The sequence below is a fragment of the Pararge aegeria genome, chromosome 14 (assembly GCF_905163445.1).
Source record: "Pararge aegeria chromosome 14, ilParAegt1.1, whole genome shotgun sequence".
Lineage (NCBI taxonomy): Eukaryota > Metazoa > Arthropoda > Insecta > Lepidoptera > Nymphalidae > Pararge > Pararge aegeria.
In genome coordinates this window covers 11,050,446-11,077,166 of record NC_053193.1, presented here as the reverse complement: position 1 = coordinate 11,077,166, position 26,721 = coordinate 11,050,446, and the positions used below count along the sequence as shown (strand labels likewise).

Sequence of the window (26,721 nt, the reverse complement as noted above, 5' to 3'; positions counted from 1 at the left end):
CCTTACTATACTTATATACGTGTTCTTTTGAAGTGTGAGTCCTTCGAAAAAGGTATGTGAAACTATTATATTTTCTTTGCACAAGTAAATTTTCGATATATCATACGTTGGTCAAACTTCTGGTACGTAATAAAAGTTTGACCCGACCTATTTAATATTGAAAATTTTAAATTACATCTGTTTTATTCTTCTAAAAGATTGCTATTCATTCTCATACAAAATGTTGAAGTTGGAAACGATTTTCCAGAAGCGGAGCATTGTTCGGCGCCGCCCAAATGAGTTTCATAAGTTTGGTAAGACCGTAATGCTGGATTTCCACTGGAGATGCGAGTGGTAACCGTGCGGTTTAAGGATGCGAAGCTTAGCTGTGAAATCGTTATGGGTAAAGGCGAAGTGTTAATTTATACTTAGATACATTTAAGAATGCCGCATTTTTTACTAATAGAATAAATTACGAAGTGTTTAAAAGAAAACAAATTGGAAAAAAACCGATTTTGAATTCAGTGTTTCAAAATTAGTCCTGTCAACTTGATCTTGAGTTTATTTTGTGATTCATTCATAAAAATCTTATAACTCCCAAGTGAATATCGATGAAAACAATTGGTTGGCTTCAATTGAAAACTTAGTATCAGGTTAGCATAAATCACAAAAATATTCACCTTAAAACAGAGTAATTGGTTTTTCATTTTTCATCACTCAGCAACATAAACTGTGTACAACGGAGGCAATAAAAAGATGTGCCAGGGAAGTTAATAGGGAGCTCGGTAATTATTAAAAGATGTGAAATGAAAGGGTAGGACACCAAGCTATAGGATTTTTGCAAGGATTAGGTATACACGACACGGTTTCGCGGTCCCTGTGTCCAGCAATCTCCTGCAACTCACTTAATGTCATCTATCCACCTATTGAGGGTCTACTTCTATTGAATTTTCCAGTGCACGGTGGCTATGTAACTTTATTTTTTTATGGAGATTCCAAAGTTTATCGGCTCTTCGATGATTAGCTCAAACCACAAAGCTACACTTAGCCAGACCATCAAAATGATGCAATTTTATTCAATGAACGCAGACTTGCATAGCTCTGGTGGAAAAGCGCCCTAAGAACCCGCCGATGAGACTTTGGTCTGTCTAAGGGCGTCGCAATCGTAATTAAGTTTAATGCGAACGTTTATCGCTGTCGTTACTATTAGGGACTTAGTAGTCGTTATTTATTCACAAATGGTTTTACTTCTGCTATTTATGAAATTGAGCAAACATCAAGCAAGGATACCTGCTGGAAATAATAGATTTCGTGATGTTGAATAAGATAGTATTTTTTTACATCTTATTTGTGAATGTAATTTTACTAAAAAAAATAATTATAGCTCTTTAATAATAGAATTAATAAATTATAAAATAGTACAGGTGATATTTGATGTGTGAAATACATCTAAGAGTGCTTTTTAACTGGGGCCTGTATAAAAATCACGTAGTTCTGTTGCTTTATTTCGATGGGAGGATAAATAAAGAAAATTAAATTTCTTAGAATGCCAATCGTTCTTGGACTTTGAGCATGGCCTTCCTCATAAAAGTCAAATTCAAAATTGCTGTTAAGACTCATAATCTGGCAGAATAAAGACGACTATTACACGTTTACTGCCTCTTATAATTTGTTGAACATACGGATCATAAAATCCGAGTTTGCATTCCCGGGTCATTCTTAAAATTGGTATCTACCGGGTTTTTCTGCAAAAAAAAAAAACTGAGTTTGGAAATTGGTGCGACCACCCCATGACACGGAGATCAAGCTATTCAAACAGCTAAACAACATGCTTAGTCTTTGCTCAAAAGATCACAAAAGCACAAAATTTTTGAGCACAAAAGATCCTGGAGGGTCGAAGTGCATCCGCTGAAGCGGGCCTCATTACAAGATAGATGGTCTTTGCTCTAAAACTCTCTCTCCTATGAGACATTACCCAGCTGTGAGATATTATGAGGCTGATGATCACACTGAGGGTATGAAAGCGTGATTAAATACTTAATCAAGACTAGAAGGCAAGCAGGCGTATAAAAATGGGAAAAGTTTTTCAATATCTATATTTTATGTCCATTATATTTGATATTTGCGTTGTCGGTTATTGAATTTCTTCAGCGTTGTTTTTTTAGGGCGGTATATCTCGACTTACTGTACAATATTATCTAAGCTTGTAAGAAGCTATAAGGGCGGTCGTAAAGTGTCATACCAAGACTTAAGACTACCTCGGCGTGGCTGTAAAATTAAATTAAACGGCTAACAAAATGCGCCTGATAATAATCGACAATTTTATGTGCTCGTGTAACCCATTATTTGACTAAAAATTTCTAGGCTTGTCTCTACTATCAGAATGGAAATACTTTTAAACTCGATATCGATCTCTCCGATTTATCTTGGCCTATTTACGAGGTTATTTTTTTCATCTAGTAGGTCTATTAACATTTTTTGTTAACATGAATATAGCTGCTTTTTCACAACGTTTGATTAATTATTATAATAATATCGTTTTTAATTAATACGCATATATAGTATCATTTGATTGCTTATGGTACGACTTACAATATAAGAGTTGGCTTGGTGGAGGTGGCTATGTCAACATGAGATTCAGATAATATAACACATTACATTAGATTTTTTTTATGAATTAATAGTCTTAAAATAATTATATTTGTGGCGATAGTATGATACACGCGTTCATTAACTAAAACAAAACTACGAGCGTTTAAAATAAAAATACCTGCAACATTAATCAGCTGCATACTTTTTAACAAGTTCAGTTTAGTATTGACCGTCTGCGAGGTGACATGGGCAAACCATCCCGTTGGGAGAAGCCTTTAGTCCAGCAGTGGACTGTAATAGGCTATTGATCGTTGATAGAATATCAAGTATTCTTATATAATACTAGCGGACCCCAGCGCCATCTGTCGGGCTAACTTGTGAATCTAAACCATCCAGGGTGCCGCCCAAACGCATACCAAAAAATTCATTCATATCGGTCCAGCCGTCTAGGAGGAATTCAGTGATATACGACACAGGAAATATATATAGATTGGTAAAGCGTTTGTGAAGCCTTCCATTACAGATATAGGAAATATATTAACAATAACATTAATACTGTCATATGAGATAAATCAAATCGAATTGCGGTCGGAGGACCCTAAGGCGAAATGTCAATACATCAAGGTGACAGATCATTTGTCTTAGCGGGGTCATCCATAATAGATAACTAATTGCATGGTGAGTAATGAGGAACAATGGAAACGATAATACTTGACGTAGCTACTAGTATAATTGTAGTGTAGTGAAATTGCTAAATGACTAAACAGCAGATGTCAGTGAGAGATTTATGGTCGATTAAGATCTGGTCTCTGAATTTCTGATACATTTGTTGTAATAGGTATACATAATCTGATTAGGATTTGGAAACTTTATCATCATCATCATCATCATCATCATCATATCTCTCCTATATCATCTCTATATATCTATCATCTCCTTCTGCAATGAGAAGGATTGAGGCCATTGTCCACCACGCTGGTCCAGCGTGCGGCCTGGCGGCCTTGGTGGTACTGCGGATTGGTGGACTTTCCCATGCCTTTGATAACATTATGGAAAACTATCTACTAACTTACTAACTAACTATACTTCACCGTTAAAGCGAGCCATATTTATTTGCTTAAACTGCACAAAACATTCAAATGATTGAGGTGCATACTGGGTTGCAAACTTCGTCCCCTTAAGTTAAGCTGAAGTCCTTACGAATATGTTATCACCGCTTTCCTAAAATATGTATAATTGTGTCCAACAGCTAAAATATACATATTATTGCAGGAGCAAAAGAACAACAAACGAAAACGAAGGTAATAAATACATGGAATTATTTCTTCCATAGAATTCTTATTTTTATGGGAGAAACGGTGATAGTTCGACTTCGGTGATAGTTCACTTCGACTTCACTTAAGGGTGCGCAGTTCGATCCCAGCACGCACCTCTAACTTTAAGCTATGTGCGTTTCTATTACTAAAATATCACTTGCTTCGACGGCGAAGGAAAACGTTAGAAACCTGCATGCCTGAGAGTTCTTTAATATTCTTCAAAGGCCGCACGCTGGGCCAGCGTGGTGGACTACGACCAAAACTCTTTCTCAGTGTGGGAGACCCGTGCCCTGTAGTGGCCTGATAATGGGTTGATATGATGATGATGATGATTATCCTTCACTTTCGTTTATAAAAAATGCTTGAAAGAGATAAATTACAAAGGTATTTACATTACCGATGAAATTTAAGCTGCATTGACAAAATCAACAAATTTAATATTGATTGGGGAGAAAATGGTCGCCGTAACGTGTTTGGCAGGTAAATATTTGATTTGGTCGGAGGAATTTTGTCCGCGCTTTCAGTTTGGCATGAGAATACTTTATCGTTATCCCTACTTCATTTATACAACGGTACTTTTACAGCTTTTAAAAGTAGTAGAGAGGCATGTTTTTTTACTTTTTTATTATTTTACGGTTAGTCTATTAAATGATGAATTGTAAGTTGAAAGCTAGCATGTGGTATATGTATGCATTGAAGCATCCCGGATACAAGGAAGAAATTGTTTTACTTGCTTTGTGGAGGGTATATGACGAGAACTATGATAGGAGGCCAGAATTTTATCTACTAAAACCTAGCGGAGTTTATATCATTATACAGGAACCATTATAAACAAACGGCAATGTACCCCCTACGCACGTTTCGCTCCAAAACCGGAGCATCCTCAGAAGAACAGATCTTCGGCGATGTACCCTCTACGCAAGTCTCCTGACTTTACAATGAATAATTGTTAAGTGGAAATTCAAATTTCATTGTAAAGTCAACACTCCGGATACTTCGGTTTTGGAGCGAAACGTGCGTAGAGGGTACATTGCCGGAGATCTGTTTGGTGCGGAGGATAAGGATTGAAGAAATTATAAATTACACTATACAGATTCTCTTGCTTTTTGGGGAGTATAGCAAATTAAGCTTAATTTTCATAATATATCATGGAATTCCGAAAAATAACGCCTGCTTCTATCCATTGCCACAGGATCCGTTTCGCATTGCATTCGCTTATGTAGCTACCCTACGTTTAAAATAACATCTGCGGGTTATCTCCTACAACCCAATTGTTAAAGCGTACTGACATGTATTTTTCCCATTGCATTGTATGTTGACAGCCGGTTGGTGCAGTGAGCAGCAACCCTGTTTTCTGAATCCAAGGCCGTGGCTTCGATTTGCACAACTGGAGAACGTTTGTGTGATGAACATGAATGTTTTTCAGTGTCTGGGTGTTTAACTGTATATCATAAGTAATAATGTGTATGTATTCATGAAAAAAATATAAATCGGCTATCTTAGTACACAAGCTACGTTTACTTTGGGGATAGATGTCGATGTATGTATGGTCGTAGTATATTTATTTATTTATTTATTTATTTAATGTTGCTTACAAAATTCGTTAGCTTAAAATTAAAGCTATCAGGGTTTCAAACGTGCCTCGAGGGCTTACTACCGTGGCTTAAAGTAGGATTATTTAAATATTGTTGACGCGTCTGTTTTAGAATTATAATCCTCATTTTATGGAAGTCAGGGTACTCATATATATGTTTTATAAAACTGTAATTTATACTGATTTCAGCGATGCTTTGCAGCAGTTGCAGTTTAAAAAAAGCCCATAAACAATTTAACTGAGTAAGATTTGACAGCTCCACAAAAAAATATTGTTTATTAATACTGTATACTGTTTTATAACTTAACACTTTAGTAATGCTCTTGTATCAAAATATCCTTCTCTTTTCGAAATTTGATCCTCGCCAAACACCTCTCGCTTTTCTAAGTTATATAATTTTTAAACAATTTAATATCACTTGCGGTGCCTGCATGCCTTCTCCATAATGAACTCAAAGTTACGTTAAGTCCACCAATCCGCACTTAGACAGCATGGTGGACAACGGCCTAAACCCTTCTCATTTTAGAAGAAGACCCAAGCCTGTAGTTGGCCGGTAATAGATTTATATGATGATTATAGATCGACACCTATTGATCGACCACAACAGCTATTGTCTAGATAAAAAGTCGACTACTATAGTAAATAAAGAGTTAAAAGTATTACGGAAAATTGTGGAACACCAATGCGATATAAATGTAGATAAAAACGGCTTTAATGTAAACCAACCGTTCTACTATCTCCAGTATTGGCTTTCATACTTCGATTTGATTAGCGAGGAATAATTCCAAGCTCATCCAATTAATTACTTAATTAAACTGAAACCAAACTAAAACAGAAGACTGAAATTACGTATTTCTTAAAATTTTTTGCTTCTTGTTATATTATTGTCATTTAGTTATATCTTTGTTTGAAAGAGATGATGAAGACGTGATAGTTCGACCCACCAACTATACTCTAATACAACCAAGATTACGGGCTTCCGGCAAAAATAATTTAACAACGTTGATTCAATAAACCGTCCAACTTATTGGACTGTCTAAATTTCCAAGTGGTGGCTGTCGCCTACGTTCTTGATCCGGACTCATTACGGTTTTTCTAGAAATGTCCGTACTTTCAACTACCTCTTTACCAAAAATCGCGTTAATTTGTTATTTACTCAGGGCTTGAAGGAAGGACGAACAAACTAACACTTTCAAATTTATAATGGTGCTATTTCCTCGTAAAGCTTTTTTTTTCTTTCTAAGTGTTGCCACTAAATACGATTTAGAATAACTGAATACTTTCACAAATAAGGACCCCAATATTTCTTATCAGGAAATCACTCAGGGGTAGTATTAACCCTTAACTTGTGCGGAATCATGTAACGTCATGACCCTCCAATCTCATATTAAGGCTCGTCTAAATGGTTCTTGTCTACATATGTTTGCTATGGGTGGACGCCATATATATTAACGTACACCCGGAACATATATATAAAGTGAAGAGTCCAAACGCCTGGGTAGGGTTACCTTTAAAACAGTCAGAGTTATGTTGCTTATAATTTTTGGCTCTTATATTGGAAATATGAACTTAACCTACAAAAATATACAATTTCCTTAGATCCACAAGTGTGTTCCCAAGTAAAGCTGCCTAATAATCGATATTTGAGAATTCTGTCCAGAGTATTAACCTCTAGCCTGGCCAGAAGCGTGTAACGTGACCCTCCAATCTTATTTGAAGTCCCTTTTATATGGACTGATATTATTATATTATGTTACGAGTGAAGACGGCAGTCCTTTAAGATGTATTAAACCGATTTGCCATGCCCTACGAATTATTATCATTTTGTGGATTAAATTGAGGTTGGGTCAGGCGAGATCCACTCACTGTGACCTGCATGATCTGTGGTTAGTCCCTTAGGATATAATTTGTTCTGTTCCCGAGCTATAAACCTGGCTATAGCCTGAGGCGAGTAGCTTGATATCACAGAAAATCGTCCTATGATAATCATCAGTCTTATATAATAACCCATAAACTATGACGAATTATATAATTATTATGACGGACGTGAGTTTGCAATATTTTTATATATTGCAATACTGTTACTTATTATTAGTATTTTGTTATTTAATTCATCTTTATGTATTCTAATAACTTGGTATACCTTTCAATAAAGATAATAATAATATTTATTATTATTATTATTATTATATTGACCCACAGCTGGGCTCAGGTCACTTCCTTCATATATCGAGAGGGGTTTTGAGCTTAAACCCTCAAACGCAGCCTTCATAGTCAACTCTTTTTAGTGTCCAATGTAATATGCACTTTGGGGGCTTATTAACAAACGTGGCATAAAGTTGGTGGAATTAATGCAATGAAACCACGGACTATTGCAGAATTATTGACAGAACAAAGAATGCAAGTAAAGGTTTCAAAGGTGAACTACCTACATCTATTACATTTAGAATAGCTATGCAGTATTTTGTCACACTTAAACTGACAATATCTTTCTAATTCGTTACCGACATAGCTCAACGAGTCGCGAAGCTGAAGTGGCAATGGGCCGGGCACATAGTTCGGAGAAAGGATGGATGTTGGGGTCCCAAGGTGCTGGAATGGCAGCCCCGACCTGGTAAGCGCAGCGTTGGTCGGCCCCCAACGAGGTGGACAGACGACATTAAGCGCGTCGCAGGTAGCCAGATCCAAGCGGCTCAGAACTGTGCAACTTGGAACTCCCTACAAAAGACCTATGTCCAGCAGTGGACGTCTATCGATTGATGTGATAATCTTTCTAATCTTGAAACTATTCCGACAGTAACTTTTTTAAGTGACATTATACCACGTTTATTGATAAGGCTCTGAAGAACGGAGGTCGGTACGGAATATTGATGGATATAAATACCTACTTATTTTCATAATTAAATTTTGGGCCTAAGCCACAAATCATTATCAGAATCTCGCGATCCTCAGTTAAACTTGCGAACTGTTAAACTAATAAGAGTACGAGTCATCATATAATAATCCGCCAATAGTCTGATAAACAAAGATTATAAAGGTTGGGCATTCTCAAAGTATGTTCATAAGAATATACATCCTCACGAAATTTCTCTGAGAGAGGTTTTACCGCGTTTTATATTTAACTAGCTTCTGCCCGCGACTTCATCTGCGTGGACTTCAGAATTGGGTCTAAAGCTTCACTCGTTAACAAGTTTAAATCTTGCCACGGAAATAATTTGAGAAATCGGTACAGGAAGTGCATGCCCTTTTTCATAGCATAGGTGACATGCACACCAAATTTCAGAGTTGTCTGCCCACGGCGTAATCAATTTTAAACTTTCCCTCGGAAAGTACTTAATGAATCGGAATAAAAGGTAGCCTATGTTCTTTTCCATGTCAAAGGTTATATGCACGCCAAATTTCATCCAAATCCGTTCAACCGTTTTTGCGTGATTGAGTAACAAACATCCATACTTTCACATTTATAATCTTAAGTGGGATAGTAGGATTGATTATTTCTGAATGTGCAGTGATCAGTTAGTATAGATAGTAAATAATCAGTTAGAAACCAGATAGTGCTAAAGTTGAGAGAAACCCTGCTATTAAACTAGCAGCTATGATTAAAATATTATTCTAAAAAACATACTAGGTATATAATATTTTTTATTCCATAAGCGTATTAATTACAACCTTGCGCCGACATCCAAAAGGACACAATGTAAAGTTCCGGATAAGAAACATAAAAGATAATGGTCTTTTATGTTTCAAATCTCGGCTATTCGGATTTTCTGTTTCCTTATCAGCGTACAAATTAGCTGGAATATTTTTACAACTGCACAAATGTTTAAGGAAATTGAAAATGTACTTTTACGAGTTTCTAGAGTTCAGTGGTAAAGTTATACTTTTTATATATGGCTTATATATCTAAGCTATTTATATTCCAGCTTAATAGAGTTGAAAACTGCTAAGCAAATTTATAGAATGATGGTTCCCCCATGTTCGAAGTTCGAACATCAAAATATATATTTTGGCTTTGTGCACTTTTTAACTCTATATAATTTTAAATAAGCCAAATCTCGTTTCTTCTTAGTCGCAAGTTTAATCAAAGTCACTGGAAACTGGCGGCTCAAGACCGTAGACTTTAGAACAGACTACACAAGGCCTATGTCCAGCCGTGGACATCAATCGGTCGATATGATGATTATGGTGATATTGATGAAGCCAATACTCAGACCCCTTACGCTAAATATACTTTTAAAGGGTCTTATTTTTGTCTTTGCATAACTTATAGATGAATTAATTTTAATATTTGTGAGGATTTCCGTTACGTATAATACATTTACCACCATCCGCACTAGCCCAACGTGGTGGACTACGGCCTTAACTCTTTCTCATTATGGTAGGAGGCCACATGCCCTGTAGTGGGATCAATCGGCTAAGTTATAATATTGCTCAGTACATTATGCTTAGATACATCGTGCATCCAGATAATATGTATTACCTATTGCGTAAGTATAAAGCAGTATTGAAACAGGATTGCATTTTAAAAACCTCTGTGGACAATGGAAAACGGAAACGATGCAATATACAGCGAAACTATCTAACTTTCATAGTCACTTTGCCGGGTATTCTTTTTCGATTTCGTGTTCCGGATGCCGCGTTACTTGAATATCAATGCACAGATACGAGTACCCACGCTTGTGTGAATTCTGCTGTACAATGATTTCCGTACGGATAAATCGTGAATTCCTGTATAGCTTTTGTGCTTTCGTGTTAGAGAGATTCGCAACTTAGATATCTTGTTCTATGCCATTTTTATGTTAGACATCTATTGGCAGTGAAAAACAGCACGTATGCCGTCACAGCAAACGGTATTACGGTCTCATATGCCATCCTCCCATCGACTCTTTTATCGCTTTTCTATCTATAAATAGGTAATACATTGTAATTTTTATTATAATTAAAGTTTATTATTATTATTAAAATTATTATTATAAATAAGTTTAATGAATTGATTTAATTAACGAAGCTCTATTAATTCAAAAATTCTCCTTCATATTTTATTTTTTTGGTTTTCATTCATAACAAATTCAGTAATAACTTAAATAAACGTGTCGGGTGTCTCGCGACGATCTAACTTTTTTTAACTCTATCCATTATATATAATCTGTCTTTTTCTATCTATTCTTCAAGTTGATCTACTTTTAGTAACTGCTTCTTAAATAGTACTTACTTCAAATAAATTATTTTTAAATAATTTGCCTTCATCAGCCTCCACCGAGTTACATAGCTATTTTTCCGTGAAAAGTTTTTATTTCTATTTCTACGTTTATAGTCATCATAAAACTATACTATATATAACATACTAGCTGTATCCCGAGACTTCCTCCGCGTTGTTTCGGTATTTCATAAATCCGGAGGTAACCATACATTTTTGTGGGATAAATAGTAGTGTGTGTTAATCCAGAATATAATATATCTCCATTCCAAATCTAAGTCTAATTGGTTCAGTAGTTTTCCCGCGAAAAAGTAACAAACGTCCATCCATCCATTCTAACTAAAATTAGCATTTAAAATATTAATAGAAATAATTGGCGGCATTTGGTATCTGGCCTTAAATTTTAAATAATAATCTTCGAGTAATGTTAATTGAGTCCTCGATTTGAACCCCCTGCCCAAAAATTGACAAGTGCGGAGTTAGGAAATTGACTGCTATCCATACCTTTTCTTTTTAGAACATGTAAAACCCTCGTTACCGGGTTTTATCACTTCCTTTTTTTTCTTCTCGTGTAGTGAGTCAACGCTCAAATTCTTATTCTTCTATGAGAAACGTGGCCTCTAAAGATTATGATCATGATAAATGTTATATTACTATATCTCTTTTATTAATGTTACGTGACCCTGAGAGTTATCCCGTTTGATATATATTTTCACATATATATCAAATAAGCCTTCGACTCAGAGTCACAAAAAATCAGGTAGAATAAACCGAGAAAAAAAAGAAAGTTTACGACATTTGCAAATGGAGTTTGTGTTCATTTAAAAATTATAATTCTTTGTCAGTAGACTGGTAAAATATGGTAGTTACCATATTTTTTTCCGAATTAAATTCATTAAATACCTCCACGTTCTTTGATTTAATTCACAATTTCCTTCCCTATTCAATATTATATTTTTAAAACTACAAATTTTAATTTAAGCCCGGAGTCTTAAGTATGGTCGTAAAGTGTCAAGTTCCGAGACTTGTGATTTTACGCGGCCCAATTCCCTCGGCGATGCTGTAAAAGCCATTAAGGCCAGCGGTTGGTAAAATTGCATTTAATAATAAAAATTAATGATGACTTCGTTTCCATTCATTCCTTCGTTTTTGAACGAAATGTAGGATAGCTTTTGAGGGTGATAGTGTAGGTTTCGTCAATCTAGACGAGTTGTACTTTTCTATTATTTCTCCGACTCTCAGGAACTATAGTTATTTTCCTAGATGAAAGGTACCCCATGTCCCGCTCTCTACCTCAAATAATGTGTTTGCAAAATTTATTGATAATCGTTTGAGAAATTAAGGCATGAAACCGTAAAAATCAAAAACTCACATTCGCATTTATAGACAGAGCGACCGAAGGTAGTGAAGCCTCTCTGCTATATTGGCAGAAACAAGCATCTTTGTTTTACCTCTGGCAAAATTGGCTTTGCCCTCTGTCTTTTTTATAAATAATAATAATATAAATATACTACGACAATACACACATCGCCACCTAGCCCCAAAGTAAGCGTAGCTTGTGTTATGGGTACTAAGATGACTGATGAATATTTTTATGAATTATATATACATAAATACTTAGAAAATACATATAAACACCCAGACACTGAAAAACACTTAATGCTCATCACACAAACATTTTCCAGTTGTGGGAATCGAACCCACGGCCTTGGACTCAGAAAGCAGGGTCGCTGCCCACTGCGCCAGTCGGCCGTCCAAGTATCGTAGTTATCTACCCGCACAGATTATATTTTACAATCCATCTGGACGAAACTGTACATACGTTTTAAACTATTATTACGTAAGTTTTCATCATTGACCTTTCGGATTAAAATCCTCTATTGCAATTATGTCTAAGTGGTCGATCGATGACAAAAAATACTTACTAATAATAAAAACATTTTATACTAAGTTAGTGAAAACTTGCATTCTTATAACAATATGTTATGAAAATGCCCGTTTTCACTAATGACGAACAAGGCAATGTCTAAATAAGTAACGCCTAATCAAAGAAGATTCCTAGGTATACATTTACCTTTCACCAATCGATATTCACTAGGCAACTCTACATGAGTTCTTGTCCATGATTATCTTGTCACAAGGTGTGTATTTTGTTTTTGTATTATAATATTTTTATTTTTCACTAAATTTATGTTTATTTTGACCTGTCAAGTGTCAGTTTACGAGTTCCCTAAACATTACGCACCGCCAAATCAGTATCGTAACTTAAGATGTCGCCTAACGTCATCATGTAAGAGTTTTCGAAACGCCTCGTTGTTTTCTTGACCCATCACCTAAATCATTAGGCATCCGATTTAAGCATTTCCTAGGTTTAATGAAAACGAACATAAGTGCAAAATATCGTTGATGAAATTTGTTTCCGATCAGTAATAAACTTTTTTTTCTTAGATTATTTATTTATTTATTGTAAAAAAACTTATGGTGACAACGAAAAGTAAACACAACTTAGCTAGGATACAACAATACAGATTCTCTTTAGGATAACGATACGATCTTGTTTTACTAGTGGCCAGATTACAAATATAAATTTTATTAAACCTTTTTTTTTTGTTATTGATTGACCGTTGCGACAATTGTTATATCAAACTTGAAGCCTCGATAAGGATCTTCGTTTTGATAATCAAAAGAATGGCTCTGCAAGATACAGTAAAAAGTGAGCAATTAGATTTTAAAATTTTAACAAGTGTAATTTACATACTTTTCATATATTGATACATGTAGGTTGTTTCCAAAAATTCTCGCGGGACTTGAATCAAGCACGAACGAAATCACAAGCAACAGAGCCATAAAGTAATAATTTTTTTTAGATAACTAAACAAAAATAAAAAGAAACTAATACCAACGTAAATACGTATATTACAATATACTTACGAGTTTGTAGTATTATTGCAGCTACCAATTTAACAGCAATTTGGCTTCCTACGTGCACTATAAATTATTACTGATATGCACGCATATATTCTGAACTAAAACTAATCTAGTTGAATACCAGTTTGTAACATGGATATAAATCGGAATATCTTCGTCGTCATATCGATATGCAGTGCTCCAAATATTATTGCAAAGTTTTCAGTCTACCAACGACTGCTGCCTGAACCCTTTTCACCGTGGGAGGAGACCCGTGCGCTGTAGTGGGCCGGTAATGGGAGATAAATTCTATGATACCAGGTCAATTTTATATATACATATTTATGTGCGGTATTCATGAGCAACTCTATAAGTTTGTCCTAGGATTAATACTTTTACAGAAATAACTTGAATTTTTTTCAAAAAAACCTACGCGGTGACAACCTCTTTGTCGTGGATTACTATTGCAATAGAATATATAGGTCTTAGATAATTAAAAACAAAAACAAATAACAAAACGCATCGGAGAATCGATAGACGTTTGGTTTCCAAAGTACTGGAGTAGCGACCAACTTTTTGTAGATACAGAAGATAGATGTAGCAGAAGGCACCAAGCATGTTATAGGAAATGACTTGATTTACTATTTCTATTTTTCCTTGCCTAAAAACAATGATAAGTCACAGATTTAATAGTAGTATGAGAGGTTTGGGCCATCTGTAAGCAAGTAAGCAAGAATAATTTTCAGTTCAAGTACAAGATCCGCAGACTATTAGCGTGTGGGCTGGATACACGGCCAACAGCCTCCATTGTCATAGGACGATACACGCTTTAAGAGCATAGACCCACATCGCGGTACCAATGTTGGTTGGTGGGCTAACATCGGGCTAGTGTGTTGAAATCCTTTAACATAAACTCTAACGATTTTTGGCCTGACCCGGGATTCAAATCTAGGACCTCGTAATCCGTAGTTAGTAGTTAATACCTATAAAACTAACCGCTACAAAAACGAGGCAGTCGATTCAACTACGCAATTATGCAATTATCGTAAAAAAAACACCCCACGTGCAGCTAAGTCGGCCACGTATATTTACGTGACAGTTACAATACGTGTAAGTATATCAACCTACCACGGAATATGCAAAGCTCTGTCACTTAATAAAAGATCTCCCCTGAGAAGCGAAGCAAACGACTTCATAAGATGAGGCGGTATTATCGTCTAGGGTAAAAAAGGCATAAAACGTGTGTGAGCGGTATTACATAAATCGCTGGCGCCAACCACCCGCAGAGTTGCGGCTGTGGACTCTCCAACTAATTTTGTAGAGTTTTCGTTACTCAAACGAATTTGAGATTTCAAAAGTAAAATAAGGAATTAAAGTAGTCTGTCTATTGGTATTGGCTCTCTGTTCTCATTTACGAATTTTTTTTTTAGTGCATATTTAGAATTGTCAAGTCTGTCTGTTTTTTCTGACTCTAACATCGGTTCGGAAGACGGACATTACCAAGAATGAGCCGGCAAAGAACTCAGAAGTTGCTCTTTTCCAACATCAATATTTTATAATCATTCTTCTATTTTGCGAGAGATGAAAGCATGCTCACTGCTTTCAAGCAACTAAGTCGTTAAGATAATTAACGTAGAGACATTGGCTTGCACTTCATAGATGCAAAAATACACTGCTTACTCATAAAAAGAACTTGTATGGAAGGAGAATTTTCGATTTTATGCGATCTTCCTGCTTTTTGCCTACCCTGCTTAAAACCCCTATGCGCGCCATTGCTTAGAGATACTCCGAGCTTAACTTGCTCTTCAACCTGCTGAGTGACTCTTAGTCTTCTTGAAAGGCCCATAGTGACGATCATGTTTTGAAACCATGAATGATCACTGGCAACACACACTATTCAAAAACATTGGTCTTTAGGTACCATGTAAATGAATAGAATAGAATATAACTTTATTGTTCACTGACAAGTGGCAACTTGACAAGGCCTAGAAAAGTATTCAAAACAGTATACCCACAGCCGGGCGTACAATTATATTATTAAAACAATCTAAGAATAACCACAATATAAAATCAATGACCAAATATATATAAGTATAAGATTATTAATAATTAAACAAAATTGAAACAATAAAAAAAAGAAAAAATCGTTAGAGCCAAATAAACTAAACTAAACAGATCCAGAGAACAGTCTCCACGTCAACTGTCATCAAAAAATTCATTTCAAGAGTTTAGCAATAAACCAATTTTTTTAAACTGTTTTAAAAAAAATGTTATCATTAAGTTCTTAAAGTCCTTATTTGAGCAGAAACTCGTGACTTACCTACTTTTATCCAGCCAGCATAGATCGCACGTCGGTACTGTAAAAATTCAGGCAGCTAAACAGCAGTAATTTGCACAAATTACGTACTGAAAATTAAGTCAATGAATTTGTTTCTGTCTCCAAAAACCACATTTTCCGTTGTAGTGTGGCCGACGCAATAATATTATATGAAACGGAATGCAACGCCGATTCCGTGACAGAAATGGCTGAACATAAATTACTTTTGTCTAGCTTCAGCCTTAGCTTAGAGTAATAGAATCGTGGCTCCTAGGTATTATTATAAATGCGATTGTGAGTTTGTTTTTTTTATATATTTATGCGCGTGTTTATTTTAAGCCATTAAAATTAGATGTACTTTTCAATTGTAAGTAAATCTTATTTTAATGGATTTTATGGTGAAGAAACCACGTATGTCAGAGAGTTGTCCATAACGATCTCAAAGGGGTGTCAAGTTTACCTATCCGCACTTAGTCAGTGTGGTGTACTTCGGCCTGAGCCCTTCTCATTCTGAGAGGAGAGCCGTAGTATCATCATATAATATTCAGACTATTTACGCTCCATTGCTTGGTATATTACCTCCATTATTACAAGTAAGTGATAATAACCGGGCCAAAGTCTTGGCATGGTCACCGAGTCAGAATTGTTTACACCTAGAATTCTTAAAAAGGAAACCTGCTACCTAAAAAGTTTTCGGGATTCGATCCTAGGACCTCGTGATCCATAGTAAAACATGTTAACCACTAGACCAACGAGGCAGTACCATAGCACATTACGTGGGTAGTAATATTATATGGGTAGTATATTTTAATATACAAATCATGATTTTAAAATTTATGAGATTTTAACCCGCATCTCTTAGGCTATCAAAGCCTAAGTGCTTTGCCAATTATTATGTCACGGTTCACCTATCAACCGATCTGAAATTAGGATGTGCTATATAACCAGTCTAAAGCGACTGTAAGAGCCATCTAGTAGGAAAGTTGCAGTTTTGTTCTACTCACTAAGCGTAGATAGGTAAAACTCAAAATTCTAAATTCATTTATTTCAAGTAGCCCCAGATTATAAGCACTTTCGAAACGTCAAGTCAGTCTGTTTCTAGTGACTCTACCACCGGTTCGGTTAAATAAAAAAATATATAGCACTTGTTGTTGCCCACAATATTGTCCTAGTTTTTCTCGGTTTATATAAATTATATAAAAGAGAAAGTGTGTGGGTATGTTCCGTATAGGCTCCGAAACAGCTGGACTGATTACAATGAAACTTTCAGGGAATCTCCAAAAACCTGGCGAGTAATCCTGTACAGTTTGGTGACGATCTGAGCACTCCTATTTTTGAACTGTCAAACTGTCAAATACAGCTTTTATTTACTATGATGATATTCTATTGTTGGGTGTACAAGGGTGTAGATAATGATCTTCACCCGCTCGAGAAGAGAATAGAAGAGAATGAATACGGAGAGAAATAAATGATTCTGTATATTATGAGACTTAAATTAAAAATTTAATGATGTAAGTTTATTGTTTAAATAAAATAAAGCAAAATCTAGCCCGGCGAAGCGGGCTGGGTACGCTAGTACGTTGATGATCACATGGTACCACTTTGTAGGAAGTTTTCCTTGCATGCCCTGCGAAGTTTTGCTCTGTTTATAGTCGATGGTTTTCCACTTACCAACAGGTGGACTGCTAAGTTATTTCTATGCAACAATTGATTTAATTTACATTTCATAATTACATACGAGTAGCTAACAAACTTTTATTACAATGTAACATACAAACACATTTTCTCATTTATAATATTAGAATGGTCTCTTGTGTAACATTTTGAAATAAAGGGGAATTGGCATAAGAACCCAATATGGCTGACCGACACGCATATGTCTCGTTTTATAAGTATAATTTTTTTTTCCCCGTTTTCTTTGCCCTCTCCCATCCCGGTCGCCTTTTCTATTTTCACTTTGTTCTCGTCTTCAGTATTCACAAAGGTAAATTCATGGTTAGAGTCACGTCTGTTCTAACGAGTTACGACATCCAACCAGCATTTTATAGGTCAACTGCGAGATCTTGATCCAAGACAAATAAAGCATATTATTATATATATGAAAACTGTATTAAGTATGGTTGTTTCTTATAATTTCGGTAGCTCTATCTAATAATAATTCCCGTTCCCGTGGAAACTAAGAACACATGTGTTCCGTTTTAAGAATATTTATTATTGTGTCAAAATTTCAAATCAATCCAATTTATTAATTTTCGAGATAATTCAAGTCTTTTTATATGTATAAAAAAAACTATTATTTATAGACATAATTTACTTCACTGTAAAATTTAATTAGCTTATTTTCATATTATTTTTATTTATTTTAGTATTCTTGTTTGTGTGACTTTAACACTGTTAAAGTCATACAAACAAGACTGTACTGTGTACTGTTTGAATTTAATACTTGGGAGGATTTAATATTATCCTTAGAAAAGTCTTACAGAGAGGCGCAGTTCTCCTGTTTGGAAGGGGATTTTTATTTATTTATTTATTACTCTTAAAAGCACAGCCATGTAACTACAATAATTTCCTCACATCTAAAATGATATCTTTCTTCATATACCTAATTAACATACTTCTTGTAATACTCTTACAAAGGACTCTAAGATGCTTGCTATTATTTAATTTGGGAATAATATTTGATTACTAACAATTTCCATAGCACCTAGTTTCATTGTACCCATCTAATTTTGAGGATATTAAATTTGTATATTAATAACTTCAACAGTACAAATAGCTTTTATTATCTTTGATGTTTTAATATAGCTTTTCACTCGCCGTATTTTGGATTAAAGTCTTACAAATTTATAAGTACTTACTAAGTGATATAAGCGGTACTAGCCCAGTAGTTTACACTCCGACCTCCCTTTCGGGGGAATGAGTTCAATCCCCGGCACGCATCTATAACTCTCCGAAGTTATAAGCGTTTGTTATTTAAGTTATTAAATAATCACTAGCTCTAGCAAAGTTGTTCCTGGAAAGAACTACTTTTTAGCGCACAGACCCACTACAATGTTCAAATGCTGCAGCGTATTTGATGAGAGACCACGTCATCCTCTCTCAATTGGTCTGCTGACTTCTTCTGTGCCTTCACATTCTCGAAGGAGAGTACCGTTTCGGAGGACGACACACCTAACCTTACCTAACCTAGCCCAACAATTCTTGGCCCGATCCGGGAATCGAACCTAAAACCTCGCGATCTTTAGCTGACCATACATGAGTTGGCAGAGCGATAATAAACCTCTTAAATAATATGTTTTTTCCACCAAAGGTTGTCTGGAGGAGATCGCTTCAAGCGATAAGGCCGCCTTTGTGCATATGTATATTATCGTTTTTTTTGTGCATATGTATATTTGTATGTGCAATAAAGACTTTTTCTTCATCTTCTTTATTCTCTTTTCTAATATTAGATATTAATCACAAAACAGCAATAATATTCGCGTTAATTGCACGCTGTGATAGGAACAAAGAGAGTATGGCTTGGTGCATTATCTTTTATGTTTTTAATCTGGCCTTTGTATTACGTTCTTACGGAAGTCAACGCACGGCCGGAACTAACACTCGCATTAACCCACTTGCTTCCAACCCTCGTCAGTAACGTTTATTTTATATTATAGCTGGCCTTAGTATTTAGTGATATTACAAACCTCTATACATCGCAATTGATGTATAACGATTATTGCAATTAACCTATCAATATATCTAATCGAATCGTTCACTATATAAATATAATATGTCGTGTAGTATCTGTGTATCTCGGAAACGGCTCTATCAATTTGGATCAAGTTATGTTACTATTTATCATCAGTTTAATAATGTCCCCCCCCCAGAGTACAACTTACAAGCCATTTCTCTCATAGACAGCTCATCTCTCTCTGCTTTGGGACACATTGAATAAATAAATATATTACGACAATACACGCATAGACATCTATCACCAAAGTAAGCGTAGCTTGTGTTATGGGTATTGAGATGAAAGACGAATATTTTTTATCAATAATATACATCACTGAAAAACACTAATGTTCATCACACAAGCATTTCCTAGTTATGGGAATTTAACCCACAGCCGTGGACTCAGAAAGCAGGGTCGCTTCTCCTGCGGCAATCGGCCGTCACGACATATCGTCATAATACTTCGATTTTGAAGAAATTTGGTACACAATTATGTATAATACAGATTTCTTTCATATTGATAGATTGCCCTAGGTAGTGGCATTTGTCAAAGCTTTACTTGGGCAATTCGTGTTCTAAGCGTCTCGGTCACGGAGGTAGAAATTTTAGTAGGTCGTGATGTGTTATGGCGAAGTTTAGATGAGGTCTGAGGGGACAGTGATACAGCAGCGAAAGTGATAATGTAGCCGAAGTTGGAGCGCACTTGCCTAGAAGACGTTTATTCAGACTAGATTTAAAGGTAATCTTAAGTTATAAGTATTAGAGAAAATGAAAGCTGGAAGGGTATTCGCTTTGCAAAGCGCTTCTTGTGCGTCCATTAAGAGCTTTACGAAGCCTCGCGGTTCGATGGTAGAACGGTGAGGGGGAGCGAGATCAAACAGAGTGCACTCTTCGATATACATGTTATAGAATACCGAAAGGCAGGCATATTTGGGACGATGCTCAATAGATAGCCTATGGAAACTTTCCCGGGTTCGTGGAAACTAAAGACAGTCCTAGGCAATCGCATACAATATATTTTAAACAATGATATGTAAGCTCCATTTGAAATAATCCATGAAACCAGACAACTGTTTGCTTCTATATAAAATATATGTTGTTAATTACGTTTCCCTAATGAGGTTAGAAAAACGAACCACGGGAAATAGGTGGGTACAAATTAAGGTATTTTATCCGCAATTACATCGCTGTGGGCTCCCGCATCTCACTGTACAACAAAGGGTTCCTTGTCGTAGTAAAATCGAGAAGGCATGTACCTACTTTAAATTAAAACGATCTTGCCGGTCTTAGAAAAGATCTAATTACTTATTGTATTTGTTCGTCCTTTCCTTATTTTACTACATTGTCCAGGATCGGTTAATTAAATTGAATAGCTGTTGCCCGAGTATAAGTCGCATAGCTTCTGTTTGTAAAAAGAAGTTTGAGGGAATCGTTTGTTTTCCCGGAATTGAAAACCACGATGCAAAAGTATCTTTATGCAATCAAGATCGGGTTATACTAAGACGTGCATGGAAAACAAACACTTTTTTATATCCCGGGTGCTATTACAAGATTACTTTACATCAGTATCCAGAATGCAAGCTATCATTGTACCAAATTGTATCTAGATTGGTTTTGTAAGTAGCTAAACTGTACAAACAAACATACAAACTTACTTATTTATAATAGTAAGTATACATTTATTTATACATACTTAAATTAATCACTGTCGTCTTTTTTGCTCAAGATAATGGGCTTTAAAAGTATGTTTGAATATGTCTAATGACCTGGACTTTCGTTTGCTTATTGGGAGTGCATTTCACAGTTCAGTATATTCATCCATTAATAGACTACCATATCTATAAGAGGAGCATATTAATTTAGAGATTCGTACAAACTTTATGGTGCGATTTTTTCGTTTTACAATCCGTAACAAACTCATCCATATTCCTCAGTCAACTCATTTCAGACTTTTATTGGCTTATTAAATCTCCTATAAGTTTGGATCTTTGAACCGTTAATACTGCTTATATGTTGGAGGGAATATAAAGATGGACAGCGCTATTTTTTTATTCACTCCAACATTTCCTAACCCATTTTTCCTTCTCTATAAGTTACCTTTCGCTGCTTTAATGGAGTCTTAAGTTGGTAGTGGGCTAACCTATAAGGGTAGTTAAAATAAAGCCTGATTGGCTTCTACTTAATAAAAATAAATAAAATAAAAAAGCCTTTATTTCTAAAACATATTACAATTATATTTACATATTTTTACTACAAATAACTTTACATTTACTAAAAATACATTAACGTTTAAGTCGCCTCTACGGCGTAGGCCTCCCCCAAGTCTCGCCAAAGTTTTCTGTCGCGAGCCTTTCGCATCCAATCCGGTCCACACCTCTGATGGAAAATATCTCGCCACCTCTTTCTTGGTTTCCCCTTTTCCTCGTTTCATTTCTTGGAACCCACTCAGTCACTTTCTTGGTCCATCTCTCTGGTTGCAACCGGCAAACATGTCCTGCCCAATTCCATTTCAAAATTCTTATCCTTTTCGTTACATCTAGAAGTTTGGTTTTCTTTCGAATCTTCTTGTTACTAACTCGGTCTTTTACCTTTAAACCTAACATGCTCCTTTCCATTTTTCTTTGGCAGATGGCCAGCTTCTCTTCATCTTCTTTTCTTAATGACCATGTTTGGCAACCGTATGTTAGAGATGGCATAGTCACTACCTCAAACAATTTATTTTTTATTTTTAAATTTATCTCTTTATTTTTCATGACCTCCTTAAAACTCCAATATTTTTTCCATGCGATGGCAACTCTCCTATGGATTTCTTTCTCAGTACAGTCTTCGAAAGAAACTGACTGACCTAGGTATATACAGTCTTCCACGTACTCTATGTTTTGACCATGGCTTCTACTTATAACATCGAAATCAATCGCTTGCCGTAAGTCTTTGGAGTTTGGTCTGCAAAACTTTTCATGCGACCTCTATACAAATTTTAGCCTCACCCAGGAATTGAATCCAGTACGTGTAATGTAGTTAGTAATGACTTAAGCTTATGTACATTTCAGTAACTATTAATGCCATATAGACTTAAAATTTTAATTAGTAATTAATAACGCATGTCTTACTAAATTGCACAACATTTTTCATTGCAAAAGTGGCCAAAATAGGGCGGCCAAATGCTAAAGTTAGGTTACTCGGTCAAGTGGGGTATCATATGAAAGAAAAAAGTTTATTTGCACATTCTAAAATTGCTTTTAATTTCATTTTAAATCGAATAGTTTTAGACTTGCATCTCATAAAACCACTATTTTTGCCAAAACCACATCACTTATTTGTTTAAGGTAAATGCTTTTAAATAATTGTGTTTATCTTCAATAGCCAACACCAGTTCACTGCTGGACTAAAGGGTTCTCCAACAGAAGGGTTTGCCCAAAATCACCTTGCTGGGCAGATGGGTCGGTGAGTGCAGTAGATGACAGTAGAGGCAGATAAGACGCTGCTACTGTCGCTGTTTTCCGTAATTTTCCCATTTATTTTCTGACACTATTTCTCACACCAGTGGGCTGGTGGTGACAACTCTATTCTGATCAGCCGTCACCAATAGGCCTTATTGTGCAATAATTATGGTTAAAGTTTTATTTATACCTATATATTTCTTTTCTCTTATGATTTACGGTTTAAGACTAAGCGTAGCTGGTATAGTAGTAACCTCTTCAAAGTATTAAGTTTTTAACTCTTCAACATGATTGAATGGTTATATTTTATAACCAATAAGAATTAAAATATCACACTATCGCTCCCTTTGCGGTCCACTATCTATATCATAGGATCTCCGAGCTGCGTAAGGGTAGTTCACGTCTATAACTAAGGTCAGTAACATTTCTCAAATGCGGGTAAAACTGCGGGAAACAGCTAGTCTATTCATAATAGAAAAATGTAACGTTGTGTGGACATAATACGATATTTATTCCATTTTTCATACTCGAAATGATAAGCGGTTGCTTATCATTTCGAATTACGGATTATTACACCAACAAACTCCATACATAACTATGCACATAACCTTGGAACAAAGATCAAATCAAAGGGAAGTCATAAATTTAGAGTTTCGACGGTCGCTAGGTCCCCAAAGATAGCAATATGCCGTTTATCTCTCCCGCACGGAATAGACACTGCGGTGTCTTGGAATAAGAGACAGCTGGTAAATTGACTGTGAGTTTTATAAAAATAAAAATATCTTAAATTTTATTCTTACTTTTTATTGCCTTTTAATTAAAGAAAAAACCTGGGAATGGTCTACTCCATCATAACACATTCTTAGCTTCCATTTTAGAAGTATAAGTTGACAGTCTTTGTATAATAAGCTTTTGTGTTTTTTAATCACTACAAGTAAGCGTTTGACTGCAATCTCGTAAGTGGTGATGCAGTCATAGATAGTAACGGGTTAACCTGTTAGGGGTATAGCAGTAAAATTAAACCCGTACCTCTAATTGGTGTTCACGCGACATCGTAACGGACCGCTTAATCTGAAAATTTGAGAAATTATAAATTCTCAAATAGCCGATTTGGGGATCGCGCTCACCGCTACGCCGTTGAGCTGTCAAAACCTGCATCAGAGAAAGCTTTAGCACATTAGATTTCGGAGTCATAGGGTATAAACTTCTTAAATATCTACCCTACGATGACTTTTATCAGTCTACGCCATTGATTTAATATGGTACAATCGGTCAACGCAATATATTTTAAAAAAGATATTTAAGTTTTATTAGTCAATCCATATCCATATCTTGGTAAAAATTCCATTTATTATTTTATCAATACTTGAAAACCCCAAATGTTACTCAAAATTTTAAAAAGAAACATTAAGGTGTTCTCACGATTCATCAAAATATCAACATTTCAAAAATGTATTTCCATCGCACAGTTTCACAGAAAATAAAATCGAATAATCATACATCAATGGAAACTGCCCTTTTGTTTTATACCAGTCAACTAGGTATGATGTGGAAAAGAATTATATTGACGGCCGAGTGGCGCAGTGGGCAGCGACCCTGCTTTCTGAGTCCAAGGTCGTGGGTTTTATTCCCACAACTGGAAAATGTTTGTGTGATGAACATAAATGTTTTTCAGTGTCTGGGTGTTTATCTGTATATTGTAAGTATTTATGTATATTACATTCATAAAAAAATATTCATCAGGTATCTTAGTACCCATAACACAAGCTACGCTTACTTTGGGGCTAGATGGCGATGTGTGTATTATCGTAGTATATTTATTTATTTATATTCTAGAGCTTTATATAAAAAAAAAAAAAATTTATATTTATTTTTAATTTATATTAAGTGTGTTTTTTATGTACCTACGTATCTTTGCATATTTTGTATAGTATTTTGTGTGTTCAATAAATAACTTCATTATTTTGAATGAGAAGTGTTTAACTTTAATTGACCGTCTCTTTGTCCAGCAATTAGTAGTTTTCTTGCAAGTCGATAGAATCTATACTATGGGAACAAATGTTTTAGCTCAGTAAATAATGACAATTCATTGAGTAAATTGAGTGGACACAGCCTGCTTTCTACTATGAATCTACAGAATAATGCTGCGTTTACGGAATTAATACTATAATTCCGTAATCGCAGCATTACTCTGTTGATACTACTATTACTAGACTACTAAAGAAATCAATTGATATACGCAATTGATATTGATATATGCAAAAAATTTTCTTTAGCATAACTATATTATCGAACAAGTAGATTATGGGTAGACGTTTTCTAAAGAGTAAAATAGAATAATTAAGTAAAAACTTCCTTTCCGCTATGTACTCCAGTACATAGCAAAAAATTTAAAGAAGTTATATAACAGTCAAAATATACCTAACAAACTAAAGAACGTAGCTACGTAACGTAAGGCAATATAATACACAAGATTGTTATATTGCACTGTTATTCAAATGTGGATAGGCTTGGTATATAGCTTTGTTTGCTTAACAATGCTGTATAGTATTCTAGGCATAACACGTATAACAGTTAAACAAACACAAATGCAATTATTCTTTATTTCAAGAAGGCCTATTTTACAAGTTAATTCGGTCTGTTAGTTGTTATTCTAATAACGGTTCGGAATGCTGATTTTACTGAGAAAAAGCGGGAAGCGGGTAATGTAGCAGTTACTTTTTCTACTAAATAAAGGTCAGCGTTCCATAATATTTTTATTCGATCTTTTGTGCTGACGAAACTGGAACCGTTTGCGTCCATGCACCTTTTTTATTTATGAAAATAGGTATAGGCAACAACGGACTTTTACCTTTCATGTTAAGTGCACTGAGTTATATATTATATATATATACATATAAAGTTTAAATTTTTTCCTATTTTCCCATTTTATGGTGAACGCTTAGAACATTAGAGGTAAAATAATTAATGTCAACTGCTAAATGGTAAGAAGTGATGAACTGTTTGTTTGAGAAACCAATCTAAAGTGGAGTGGTTTTTGATGCTTCAATATTAGTAGTAGTTTCAGCATGTTCTTAATTCTGTGGATAAGTGTATGAATTATATTCTTAATAAGTACCTACATAAGTTTAGTAACATTATTATTTCTATACGTATAGGAAAAGAATTTCTGAAAGTTTAATTAAAAATATCGACCTCTGTCACCTTTGATAAGGAAAGAGATTAAAATTTTCATAAAGGTACATAGGTAAAAGCTATGAATATTTTAATTAAATATGAATATGGAAGTTCTAGTTTGCCTTTAGAATGGGATGAAAAAACGAACCTAAAAACATTGTTTTTATCTAACCTGGCATATTTTCCAGACTCTTCGATCCAACGGAGTTATAAGGCTAAATGGGATTCTGTTTGGGTCAGTCATTGAAATACTGATGTTTTTGAATTTACTGAATTCTAATTTAAAAGGGGCTTTATTTGTATACTATCCCGGCAATACGTAAATATTCCAGTATTTAAATGTAATGACTTTAGTAGGTATTACATTTTAACTGTAATTAATTTTTATTTTCGATTAGTTTACCTGTGTAAAATTTACACTACATTTGACTTCTGAAAATAGTTTACAATTAACATAAATGTAAGTCAGCGATTTTCTTATCATATCA

The 26,721-nt window shown here is 35.1% G+C and overlaps 1 protein-coding gene across 1 annotated transcript in view; it reads left to right on the top strand.

The window, feature by feature from the left end:
- Window positions 1-26,721, top strand: part of LOC120629389 (voltage-dependent calcium channel gamma-4 subunit) — an 88,185-nt gene that overhangs the window by 51,459 nt on the left and 10,005 nt on the right. The gene's annotated exons all lie outside the window — the stretch shown is intronic.